The following is a 13,491-nucleotide window of genomic DNA, read 5'->3' as shown; positions in this document are numbered from 1 at the left end:
TTAATTGAATTATATATATATAAATGTAGCTGGTACTTACTTGTGTGTGATTACATCCAGTGACGCTTTGCAATGTTTTATATGGTGTTCCTCAATGAAACTTTTTCAAACACTACGCCCAATAAAATAAAAAATTAATTTAGCCTTTAATAATTATTGCAGTTAAGAGATCGGGGTATATATAGTTGTTAGAGAGATCAAATTATCCTTGGATAATATCTATCATGTCTTGGTACTCTGTTTGCTCTTTTCTTAACGAGTCTAAGATGCGCAACCGACTATTGGCCATATCGATGATCATTAATATCCAGTGATTGCTGCATATGTTTTTATACACAAATATGATCGACATTAACTAGAGTCAACATATGTATATGTGGGAGATATCTTAGCTAGTAAGCAAATAATTGAACAAATGTTCATATGATCGACATTAATTATTTAACGCTCACTTGAAGTTGTAGGGGAATAGTATATCCTTGTTTTGTTGGTTCACTAAGAACCTCATGATATTTTTCTTGAGTCTAGCTTTCCATCCAGGCGGCGGGGGATCAGGGTGTTTGAATACGAGATTTGGATCAACAAAACCAACATCGTTATCCTGTCTCTTTCTGAGTTCTGTCATCTCATATCTACATATATAAAAATACAGTGTGAGGATATATAATTTAAATATATACATGTAGCTTTATATATATACATTTTAATAGTAGAAAATAATCACATTTACAGACAATAGCAGCTAATAAGACTTTTGTCGAGATAGTCCAGGTGACATAGTTGGTGTAATTCTCCAAACTTGACATATATAACGTCATCGCCACGGAAGTAATGTTGGTTTTCAATTCTGACAGAAATAAAGTTCTCTCCCCGTCTACACGCCGCCATGTACCATTTGTTTAGCAGGTACATGTACGTACCCAGTTCACCTAAGGCCTCAGGGTTGTATAGACTCTTTCCATGTTCAAATTTCTTCCAAGGATCCACTTTCGGAGCAGATGGTCCTTCAGCGAACACTTGGGCAAGGTCCAAACCTGTATCCTCATAAAATCGAACCAGTTCCTCAAAATCGATGTCCGGTAAGTCTAAGTTTGAACCATATTCATTACGAATGACAAGAGGGGGGACTGATTGTTGCGATTGTTGTCCGAGTTGTGCAACACCTTTTCCTGCTCTAGTCTTTTTCTGTGCCGCCTCAAATGACTTATGAGAGAGCGGTCATAGTCCGATTTTGGCCGGGTCTTTTGAGATTCCCGCTTTTTCTGGTCCACCTTCTTTCTTAGAAGATCTGGAGTTCGGTAGAAGTACGGTTTCTCCGGGTTCTCCTTCGCTTGTCGTTGCTTTCTTACATTTTCAAAGAAACTTTTCACATTTTTTTGTACTTCAGCCTTTAATTCCTTTTCATTTTTCTCGTAAGACAGTTTTTGGGGAATAACTGGATTAGAGGAGGCTTTCTTCTTTGCCGGTTGGTGGGCCAACGGCTTCGTTTGCGAGGCAGAATTCTTAGGAGCTAGAGACCTCTTTGGAGGCATTGGAGACCTCCTTGGAGGCGTTGGAGACCTCCTCGGAGGTGGCGGCGGTGGCGGCATTGCATAATCATTGCCCGAAGCACTATGATGATCTGGAGATTGAATAATTGGACTTAGGTTGTTGGAGGCCCTGCTGTGTGATTAAAAAAAGAATAATTATATAATAAATTGTTATTATTAATCATGCATGTCAATAGAAAATTTGTAAAAAAATTGTTTCGTTCACTTTTGTCTGCACCTATTATCTAGCAGTTGAGGAGGCGGCGGTGGACTAGAGACCCCGGGAATAATGATGTAGCGCTTGCGCCATGGTATGAATGTATTCTCTGCTTCTCCTAGAGTCTTCTCCCAATCACCTCCTGGAATGTCAAGAGGCAGATCACTAAAATCTTTGTTAACCCTATCCACTGAGACGATAATATATCCAGGTGGTATTATTGCCCCATGAATTCTTGGTGTCTTGGTAGGATCTGAAGGAGAAAAAACATCGAGAGCCACCATGATTGTGGCATTCTCTTTTGGAATATGTAGCTTACATGATATAAACGGTGCAGTGATGTCATCCACGGAGAAACGTAGCATTATATCATCTTGATTTGGCAACTTCGTAGAAGCGCAGCTGCTTTTCAACTGATCAGGGGGGCCAATAATGTTGATTCCTGGATCTGATGCCTGCCTTTGGGCACTCATTGGTATTTGCACTTGCTTTCTTATTTCGTCATGCATTCTAGCTTGCATGTCTTTTTTGCGCTCATGTGCTTGAAGCAACGCCTCCCGTGACTCACGAACTAATTCCTCCAACCTGCTCATCCATGCTGCATCCTTATCCTTCCTTCTCTGCCGGCTTCTGTAGGTATCTCTGTCATCAAGGAAATCATGCTCCCAAGAAATGTTCCGTCCTAAACCTCTCGTTCGGCCACTGTGTTCAGCGGTCTCAAGGGCATACGTCAGTTCATCCTTCTCTCTATTGGGTCTGAACGCACCAATAGCTTTAGCTTGTAGAGCATAAGACAATCTTTGTGTTACTCTTTCGAGTTTTGTGCCATGAACCAGCTTCTCGGTCTCTAGGTCCAGTCTTCCCCCATGAGTGAAAAAATAATTCTTCGCGCGTTTGGGCCAATTGAGTGATTCTGGTGTGATACCCTTGACAAGAATGTTCGCTTCCATTTTCTCCCACTTGGGAATAGTAGTCGCGTAGCCACCTGATCCCATGCCATAGTGGTATACCTTCTGTCGGGCATTCTCTTAGTTCCTTCTCACCCGTTCCTCACCCTCTTCTGATGTCTTGTACTGTACAAAATCATTCCAGTAGGGCCTCAACTTCACGAGCGGGCCGCTAGTATTGAAATTGGGCATTAGGTTCTTCTTGACGTATTTCGTGTATAGGGATTTCTTTCAAGTCTGGAATTATGTGGCCATCTTCTTCATAGCCCACTTTCGAACTAGTTCCTTCAATTCATTATCGTTGATAGCATCATAATCATCCGCTTGCAACATGAAATGTTGAAGGATATCATTCCAAATTAAATTCTTATCAAGATCAAAGACAAAACTAACATGAGGCTCGTTAATCTTTTGCTTCCATTCACGGGCACTGATCGGAAGTCTGTTCCTTACAAGGCACCCACAGTGTTGCATGAATTTTCTTGCATGTGGACCAAGTGGTTCGCCTGTCTCGATATTGAATTCCGATATTATATAGCGCCCCTTCAATGGCTTTTTTGGGCCTCGAATTTTTTTGCTTTTCGCCGTTGTGGTCGTCGATCCAGAGGGCTATATATAAAAAAAGAATAATTAAATATCATGTGTACACATAATAGATGATAGATGTTCAAATATATATATAAATATATATACCTCGCCAGTATTTTCTTGCATAATATTTTCTTGGTTATCTTCAAGAGCCAGGTATTGACTCTCGTCATCTACATCCTGTTGGTCACCATCGGCAAATTGAGTGCCGGTGTTGATAATATCCATTATTTTTTCATCCATGTTGTCTCTCGGGGCAGCCATCTAACTTTTACTCCACTAGATATATCTACAAAAAATAAAAACTATATCTATAAAATGGACTCCTAGAGGACATGCCACCTCGAGGATAGTATCATTTGTAGATGACATTTGTAGGTCTGAAGTTATCAAATATCCATCAAATTCTAGCTCAAAAACATGTTTAAATAAGTAACCATCCGTACTAGTTGACCTTGCTTACGTGATCATCTCGGTGAGCATTTCTTCACTGGACGACACCGTACTTGGCCACGGAAGAGCTCTGTTTCTACGAGGAAGGGAACATGGTCTTCCACGACCGTTGTCGCTCTCCCTCGTAGAATCAAAGCTCCTCCTTGACGTCCGTTACCGCTTGGCAGAGAACATGCTAGCCGAGATGAACACGGTCCGCAAGTTCAACTAGTTCATCAATCCATGTTTCTACACGGCCTAAAATCTTAGGACATCAATCCATCTTTAGTTTGGATTATTTGAACCCACCTCTTACTAATAGGTGGTTGGATAATTGGCTTATGTATGAGCTATTAGGACCTATTAGTATCTCTTCACCAACTTCTCTGCTCTGGTAGAAGACCTCCAACCAGAGCCCCCAAATCCTTTTAATAGACACTGACAATTGAGGTCCACCTATCACCTACCAACTTATCTATGCAGGAGAGCATCGTGGCCGCTTGTGGGAAAGAAATAGCGTCACGGGGAAGAGGTCTTCGCAGCCCATAGCGCTGCGGGAAGGGTGCGTCGTGGCCGCGGAGAAGCAGGGTGTCGCGGCTGCTTGCAAGGAAGAAGTAGCGCCGTGGGGAAGCACTCATCGCGGTCGCGGGGAAGAAGTAGCGCCGTAGGGAAAAGGGCGTCCCGGCCGCGTGGGGAAGGAGCGTGTCATGGCCATCGCGCCCGTCGGCCCGCCCCTTGCTCTGTTGTGTCGGATCGGAGGAGGTGATCCGAACACACGATGAGAGAGGGCCACGACAAGATCCGCGTCGGGGCGAGCCACTGGATCTGGGGCGAAGGAGGTGGCGTTGCGATAGGTGTTCGGCGGCCTCTTCCTCACTGGATCTGGGCGAGGCTCGGTGGAAACATCAGGGATTGAAGGGCACGGAGAGGGAAGAGAGCGGGCATGGGATCCAGAACAACAGCGAACTGCCGGATGGGGGCTAGGGTGGACGCCTGCAGGATTGAGGGCCGAGGGGGCTGGTTCGCGGTGAAACATGCCCTAACAATTTTGTGCTCACTATGCTACTGACATACTCTAAGTTTGAAGGCTCTCTATTGTTATCTTCTACACTCGACCTGTTTGAATACCAAGAGCACATCGAATCGGGCATATTGCAAATTGGAACTTTCGTTCGACGGGCCCGAGCGCCAAGTCTCAAAAATTGCTGCTCTGCGCCGTGCGCGGCAAGACACGAGGGCATGGTGCGGGCGTGCGGCAAGGTGAAGGCATGAACCAAACACGCCCGAAGTCCTCCAGAGCTGTACTCCATGGCCGCCCCGTTCCTCTACTCCCTCGCCGTCGGTCCGAGCACACACATACATAAATAAAATCTACAGATAAGCACACACTCATACACACACTGTTGCTGACAAGGACGATGAGGGTGGAGGACGATGAGGATGGCCGAAGGTGATCTCTCGACGACGAGGATGCGACGGGGATGACGACGAGCGCTCTGACAAAGGGGATGACGACGAGTGCTCCGGTGAAGGGGACGACGAGCGCATGGCGAGGCGTGCGAGCGTGTGGAACCGGGGAGAGGCGTGAGCCGGGCCGCTGGCGGAGATGGCGAGAGATGGCGCATGGAGGCGGCTGGAGGCTATGGGGAGCGGTGGCGGCGCGGTGGCTCTCGGGCGAAGAATGAAGACGATGGATGGGAGAAAAAGACGAGGTGATATATATTAGGGTGATCTTTAGTCTCAGGTGAAGCCACGGCCTAAGACTAAAAGACCTTTAGTCCCGGGTGATGGTAAGAACTGGGACTAAAGCTCTGACCTTTTAGTCCCGGGTGCATCCATGACCCGGGACTAAAGGTATTTTTTTGGCGGGCTGCGAAAACGTAGCCCACCTTTAGTCCCGGGTGGTTGATCGACTCGGGAGTAAAGGTGGGCTACAGTTGTCTTCCTGTCGGTTCTAGAAGTTTTTCCTTTTTTATATATTTCTTTTATATAAATATGCAGACAGTTATTAATTGCCTAATAAATAAAATATCATCCAAAAATTTATAATAAATATTCCTAGACTTGGTTTTGCATTATTATACACAACAAAAATTTGTAACCTATACTCTTTTATTTTACTGTATAAATATTTAATATAGTGTAAATAATAATTACAATTTGCACCATACAAAAATATACTACTTGATTAAAATTATTAAAACTATTATTTTTCGACAGGAAATAAGTTTTCACATCTTATTAACGTTGATTATTTGGTTTTTCATCACACATTCTCCACAGGAAATCCATCGTCAAGCAGAAAATTCATTTAAACCATAGAAAATACGAAAACACAACAAAAAAAATCTGAAGTCACAATTATTACATAATAGGTGTAATACATCACTATATATATCAAGCGGGTATAGTAGTGAACTTCTTCTTAACGTGTATCCCTTGGTTATGATTGAGCCATAACCATGTGTCCTCATCATTTAGCTGAATGCTTAGGTCTTTGTTCACTGTGAAGGGTGGAATTCGGTCATCCTTTTCATAATCTTCTGATATGTCTGACTTATCTTCAATTCCGACGATATTTCTTTTTCTTGAAAGAACTATGTGGCGCTTTGGCTCAATGATTGGGTCGTTGTTGTTTTTTTCTCTCTTTGATTTTGTAGACATGTCCTTGACATAGAACACCTGACTCACATCCTTGGCAAGGACGAACGGTTTGTCTTTGTACCTAATATTGTTGAGGTCCACGGTTGTCATTCCATACTGGTTGTCGACTGCTACCCCGCCTCCAGCCGCATTTACCCATTGGCACTTGAACAAAGGTACCTTAAAAGTAGGTGCATAGTTTAGTTCCTATATCTTCTCTATACGGCCATAATATGTTTGCTTATTTTCATTAGGGTCGGTGGCATCTATATGGACACCACTGTTTTGGTTAGTGTTCCTTTTATCTTGGGCTACTGTGTAAAATGTATTCTCATTTATCTTGTACCCTTTGTATGTGAGGATATGCCACGATGGCTGTCTAGCCAACAAATATAGTTGCTCATCAATATTCTCATCACCCTGACATTTTTTTCGCAACCAGTCGTTGAAAGTTTTCATGTGCTGACGTGTAATCCAAGCTTCAGACTTTCCTAAAAACTCGGATCGGAGCAACTCTTTATGTGTCTCGATATACGGATCCACCAAGGAGGAGTTTTGCAGAACTGTGTAGTGTGCTTTATTAAAATAATTGTCATGCGTACCAATATATGTTTTCTTCCCTAGTGTTCCCTTTCCACTTAGTCTCCCCTCATGTCGCGATTCAGGAACACCAATCGGGTCAAGGTCGGGAATAAAGTCAACACAAAACTCAATGACCTTCTCTGTTCCATAGCCCTTGGCGATGCTTCCTTCTGTACGAGCATGGTTGTGAACATATTTCTTTAGGACTTTCATGAACCTCTCAAAGGGAAACAAGTTGTGTAGGAACATAGGACCGAGAATGCTAATCTCCTTGACCAGGTGAACTAGGAGGTGTGTCATGATATTAAAGAACGAAGGAGGGAACACCAACTCAAAGCTGACAAGACATTGAACCACATCATTCTGTAGTTTAGCTAGATCCATTGGATCGATTGCCTTTTGAGAAAATGTATTGAGGAATGAACATAGCTTCACGGTGGCTAGACGTACATTTGGAGGTAGAATTCTTCTTAATGCAACTGGAAGCAATTGCGTCATGAGCACGTGGTAGTCATGGGACTTTAAGTTTAGAAATTTTTTCTTCGGCACATTTATTATACCCTTTATATTCGAGAAGAATCCAGATGGTACCTTGATGCTTGCTAGGCATTTAAACATGCTTTCCTTCTCTTCTTTGCTAAGAGTGTAGTTGGCAGGACTTAAGTAATAGCGTTCATCATCTATCTTCTCTGGATGTAGGTTGTCTCATTCTTTCAAACACCGTAGGTCCTGTCGTGCTTCAAGTGTGTCCTTAGGCTTCCCAAACACACCCATGAAGCCTAGCAGGTTCACACAAAGATTCTTCGTCAGGTGCATCACGTCGATCGCGCTACGGACCTCTAGGACTTACCAATAGGGTAGCTCCCAAAATATGGACTACTTCCACATGGGTGCGTGACCGTCGGCGTCGTTCGGAACAGATTCGCTGCCATGTGCCTTTCTAAATACTACTTTGACATCCTTGACCATATTGAGTACAACCTCACCAGTTCGGTTGCCCGGCTTGGTCTGGTGGTCTGCCTTACCTTTAAAATGCTTGCCTTTCTTTCTTAGGGGGTGATTCGCAGGAAGAAATCGACGATGGCTAAGGTACACGACCTTTCGATATTTTTTCAAGAATATACCTTTAATGTCATCGAAACAGTGCGTGCATGCATTATATCCCTTGTTTGATTATCCTAAAAGATTACTTAGAGCAGGCCAATCATTGATTGTTACGAACAATAATGCTCGTAGGTCAAAGTGCTCCTATTTATGCTCATCCCACACACGTACACTTGGTCTGTTCCACAAAAGTAGAAGTTCTTCAACTGGTGACCTTAGGTACACATCGATGTCGTTGTCAGGTTGCCTTGGGCCTTGGATGAGCACTGGCATTATAATAAACTTACGCTTCATGCATAACCAGGGAGGAAGGTTGTAGATACATAGAGTAACAGGCTAAGTGCTATGACTACTGCTCTGCTCCCCGAAAGGATTCATACCATCCATACTTAAAGTAAACCTTAAGTTTCTTGCGTTATTTGCAAACTCCGAGAATTCTCTATCGATTACTCTCCACTAGGACCCATCAGCAGGGTGTCTCAACATATTGTCTACCTTACGGTCTTTTTTGTGCCATTGCAATGAATTTGCATGGTCTTTGTTTCTAAACAGACGTTTCAAGCGTGGTATTATAGGAGCATACCACATAATCTTGGCAGGGATTTTCTTCGTGGGACGTTCGTCCTCAACATCATCAGGGTCATCTCGTCTGATCTTGTACCGCGATGCATGACATACCGGGCATGCATCTAACTTCTCGTACTCCTCACCACGGTAAAGGATGCAGTCATTAGGACAGGCATGTATCTTCTGGATTTCTAATCCCAAAGGGCAGACTACCTGTTTTGTTTCGTACGTAGTGACGGGCAATTCGTTATCCTTCAGAAGCATCTTCTTTTAGATTTTTAGTAACTCTCCAAATCCTTTGTCAGATACACTATTCTTTGCCTTCCATTGCAGCAATTCTACTGTGGTACCCAACTTTTTCTGTCTCGCATCACAAGTTGGGTATAGCAATTTCTTGTGATCCTCTAGCATGCGCTCGAACTTGATCTTCTCCTTTTCACTTTCGCATTCTCTTTGTGCGTCACGAATAGCCTGACCAAGATCATCAGCGGGCTCATCTTCTGCCACTACCTCTTCTTCAGTTTCTCCCATTGCAGTATCATTGAAGGCACCATATTCAGCAATAATGTCATCATCGTCCCATTGTTCTTCTTCACCTTCTTCTATTACAACTCTGGTTTCTCCGTGCTTCGTCCAACAAATATAGTTTGGCATAAAACCCGACTTCAACAAGTGTGAATGAAGACTCCTTGAGCTAGCATATTCCTTCAAATTCTTACATATGGCACATGAGCAGCACATGAAATCATCGTGTTTGTTTGCCTCGGCCACACGTAAGAAAGAATGCACGCCCTCAATGAACTCTTGGGAGCGGCGATCAGCATTGTACATCCAATGCCGGCTCATCTGCATTACAATATACATACCATATTAAACCTAGAATATAATTAGTTAATTATACGACATGCATGTCACCACACAAGGTATTAATTTATGAAAGTCTCGCTACAATGTAGACAATCCCAGCTACCAGTAAAAAAACTAAAGCTAAAATTCACTTCAGCAGCATAAGGATTTCGTGACCAGTCCCAACTAAAACAGACAGATCATGCGTTTGTTCAATATCTATGGGCTTCTTCCGCAGGATCACTGTCTCATCAGCCACCATAGCTGCCTGTGTAAGAGAGTTTTGCACATGTTCAACATACTCAGCCTGAACATCCAGTGCCATCCCACTGAAATTAAAACAAAAAATTAGAACTTTAATCACAATCATCATGAAAATAAGTATAAATTAACCATAATCATAAAATACGACAAAATAACTCATATTGCGATCTGGACACTTGTAGAAGATACAGCCCTTGTTGGGACACTCCTTCCTCACCCGGTACTCCATCACAATCTTCTCCTCACACTTGCCGCATGTAATGAGAGGGAGGTCCGGCCTCAGTCGCTTTTGAACCTGATGAGAGGCCGAGGACCCGGAAGCAGTTGTCATCTACTCTCTATACTCATTTTTAATATAATATAATATAAATTTCTCATTTTATAAACAAATAAAATTAAAAAAACTCTAAAATTCTCTATATCTCTAAACCATGAAGTTTGCTATGCATGCTAGAAATGAAAGCTGAATACTAGTTTTGAATAACTACTTTAACCTTCCTTCATCTAAATATGCAAATTTTAAAGTGATTTTGAGCTTAAATGGCCTACAAATAAAAAAAATCCATCATAAAAAACCACATATATCTAGTCCACAAAATAAGATATGCTATTGACGAAACATGAGAGTATAAAGTTGGTAACCTTTATAACCGAAGAATCGATGGAGGAATCGAAGAAAATCTTATGATTACCGGCGATGAGGAAGAAGAGAGGCCGGCGATGAAGCAAGAAAACACTGAGCTCGAAGTGGCTCGGGCTCGGGGAGGAAGAAGGGCTATATAGGAGGGAAACTGTAGTCCCGGTTGGAAATAGAAACCGGGACTAAATGTCCCTTTCTAGTTCCGGACGGAGCCTCCAGCCGGGAGTAGACTTTTACTCCCGGTTGGAGGGACGAACCGGGAGTAAAAGTTAACCTTTAGTCCCGGTTGGTAGCTCCAACCGGGACTAAAGGTCCCCTGTAGCAAAAGCCTGCCGCAGTAGCCGTTGGGCAGGAACCTGTAGTCCCGGTTGGAGCTACAAACCGGGACTAAAGGTCTGTCTACTCCCGGACGCGAAAAATACCGAGATTAAAGCCAAATTTTAAGGTGGGATCAAAGGTCGTTTCTCTACTGGTGCCGGTAGGCACCACTGGAGGGTTCCGGTGCTCCTAGAACGTTTCTGCAGAAAGTTTTTAGGCCACCTTTACTCTCTCAATGCTAGGACTTTTGTGCCCCCTTTTGAAATGTCCCGGACGCTCATCGTATCAGAACCTAAAATCTAATGCTACCACTTCGATGAGCACCGGAAGTTAAGGTTTGCCTCAGCGATTTGAATTGTTCCAAGGGCATTGCACTAACCTTCGGTGGTCGAGCTCTAGTGACCACTAGAGGGCTCCTGTGGGCGATCAAACCATTCTGAAAACTAGCACCCAAGCTCTGGTACACCTCAGTGCACCTCTCTGGTGGGTCACCAAAGACTGGTGGGTGCAAAACATGTTCGTCGAGCTCATTTTTCAAACCTATTTTGAATGGCTAACTCCAATAGGTTTTCCACTGGACGACCATCACCTTTAGCACTGGTTAGCATTTTCAAAACATTTTTCAAAGGTTTTCACTTGCAACTCACCGCGCCACTCGTTCTAACACATGTATTGTTAGATTTCACCTAGTGGCACTAGATAACCGTATTAGCTAAAGATTTTCTTCCACACACAGATCTCCATTTTAAAAGAAACTAGCTCCATTAAGCATTTGAGAGAGCTTTTTCAACTTGGTACAAATGGGACACTCAAATGGAAAAGAAACAGTAGGATCAAAGGTTCACAGAACAGTATACTTGAATAGGTGGGCACAATGATTGAAGCTATGTGGCCAATTATTCAGTGTCACTTTTTTTTAGAATTTCAGGGAGTCACCCCTGGTCCATCTGCATGCATACAGGACCATAAAACTCAGCATGCATACATGACCATAAAACTCTGCATGTACAGCAACCTATGACCTGAAAACTCTGCAGCAAACCGGCCCACCCAAATGATACTCTTTCAGATTCAGGCACACCACTCCGATGATACTCGACTGCTCGTCCAGATTTTCTACAGGACACACAAGGGGGGTGGGGGGGAAGCTTCTTTTTGCCTAGTCTTCTCTCATGATCGGTGTTATCAGTCCATTCATCACTATGTATTTATAACAGTGTTTGCTAGCTGACATCCATGCCCTATGTAATATTTCCACATCAAGCTAAGAATTTGTAACAGTGTGATCAGCCTGTGTCATCACTATATATGTATTTGTAACAGTGTTATCAGTCCGTGTCATCACTTAGACAGCTTTGATAATAAAAGACCAAGCTAAGAACTATGCAATATTTCCACATCATGGAATATATTATCTCGTATACATGCAAAATGAATCGTGCTGGAATCAATAGCTAATACCAATAGCATCCTCAGTTCACTATACTCTTGCTGTACTCTTTATTTTCTGCATTAACACTTGCTTTCCCTGCATGGATCTTATTTTGGCAAGCATCATTAGTCATTTTCATTTGATGTTTCTCATAATTCTATAACAAGAACTACAAGAGTGTTATTTTGCCATATCCTTTCTCTTGATGATTACTAAACATATCTAATGCAGGCTACTTCTGAATCAGAGACTGGGTTCACAAGGGAGCATGACAATGTTTGGTCCAAATTAAATGAAGCTGAACTAGTTAATACAACTATAGCTACCAGTGGTTTCAGTGAGGAGCACGACACAAGTACAATTGAGTGTTTTTTTCTGAAAGAACTCAGATTTGCATCGTGCTATTGTTCATCTACTCTTGGGATGCACTATCTCTGAACTAACAGTAAAACTAAATCGATGAGGTCATGTTAGTTTTATTTCTAGTGCCAGACGGCAAGTTCTTTTTCTGTTCCTAACAAAAGTAAATTATTTTTTCTATAGGACAACACTGGTACAAGAGACTAGAACCATGAATACGAAGATGACTACGACAATGGTGGTGAAGGCTATGACCAAGGTGACAAGGATTATGGCAATTATGATGATGAAGACTACGGCTCTAAAGGGCGTGGTGATTTCTGACTTTGATTATGACTTTTCGTGATGGGGCCAGGAAGGATATACACTTCCCTCGCCCCTTAAGCAATTTATCTTATGCCTGATGAACAATGATGTTTTAGACAACCACTCTAATTCGCATATTGGTCCTACTTAGAAGCATGTTATTTGCTACCTTGTTCACGCTGATCATTGCTTCCTTTTGTACATGTTGAATTTGGAAGGAAAACCAGGTAAAACGGTGCTGGTTGTGAAATAGTACTAGAATGGTCAATGGCCCCACAATGGCCCCCTTCGCTTCGCTGAAAAAATAAGCCGAAACGCTGCTCCGGCTGATTTGTTGTGAGAGAAATATTGTTCCGGCTGAAAATTACGGATTATAAAAGAAGCGAACCTGGTCAATATATATGTCTATTGTTTCTCTTGGTGACAGATTTTGAGTTGCTGTTATAACCATCGCAATCACCTAATGCGCCAAAACAATTAAAGTAATAAAAATACAAAATAGTCATATTACTTAATTCCCAACGAGCAAAAGAACTGTTGCATACTGCTCGGGGAGTCTACATGGTAGGAGCAGATGAAATCAATTGATATTGTTAGGCGTGGCTAGCGCCATGAGGTCCGGACGCCCACACAGCGCGCCTCCGTCCGTCTCGCTCCGACTCGCACGCGCACCACGTCCTCGACGCTGTGCCCGCCGCTCCTCGCGTCCGGACGGC

The 13,491-nt window shown here is 42.9% G+C and overlaps 1 long non-coding RNA gene across 1 annotated transcript; it reads left to right on the top strand.

Annotated features, from left to right (window-relative positions):
* Positions 1–1,790: 1,790 nt before the first annotated feature.
* LOC136540603 (uncharacterized) lies at positions 1,791–13,055 on the top strand. Its single transcript, XR_010779999.1, has 2 exons — positions 1,791–1,840; positions 12,341–13,055. It is a non-coding gene; the product is annotated as an uncharacterized lncRNA (long non-coding RNA).
* The last annotated feature ends 436 nt before the right edge of the window (positions 13,056–13,491 follow it).

Source organism: Miscanthus floridulus, chromosome 2, assembly GCF_019320115.1.
Source record: "Miscanthus floridulus cultivar M001 chromosome 2, ASM1932011v1, whole genome shotgun sequence".
In the NCBI taxonomy this organism is placed as follows: domain Eukaryota; kingdom Viridiplantae; phylum Streptophyta; class Magnoliopsida; order Poales; family Poaceae; genus Miscanthus; species Miscanthus floridulus.
This window is presented reverse-complemented; position numbering and strand designations above follow the sequence as displayed.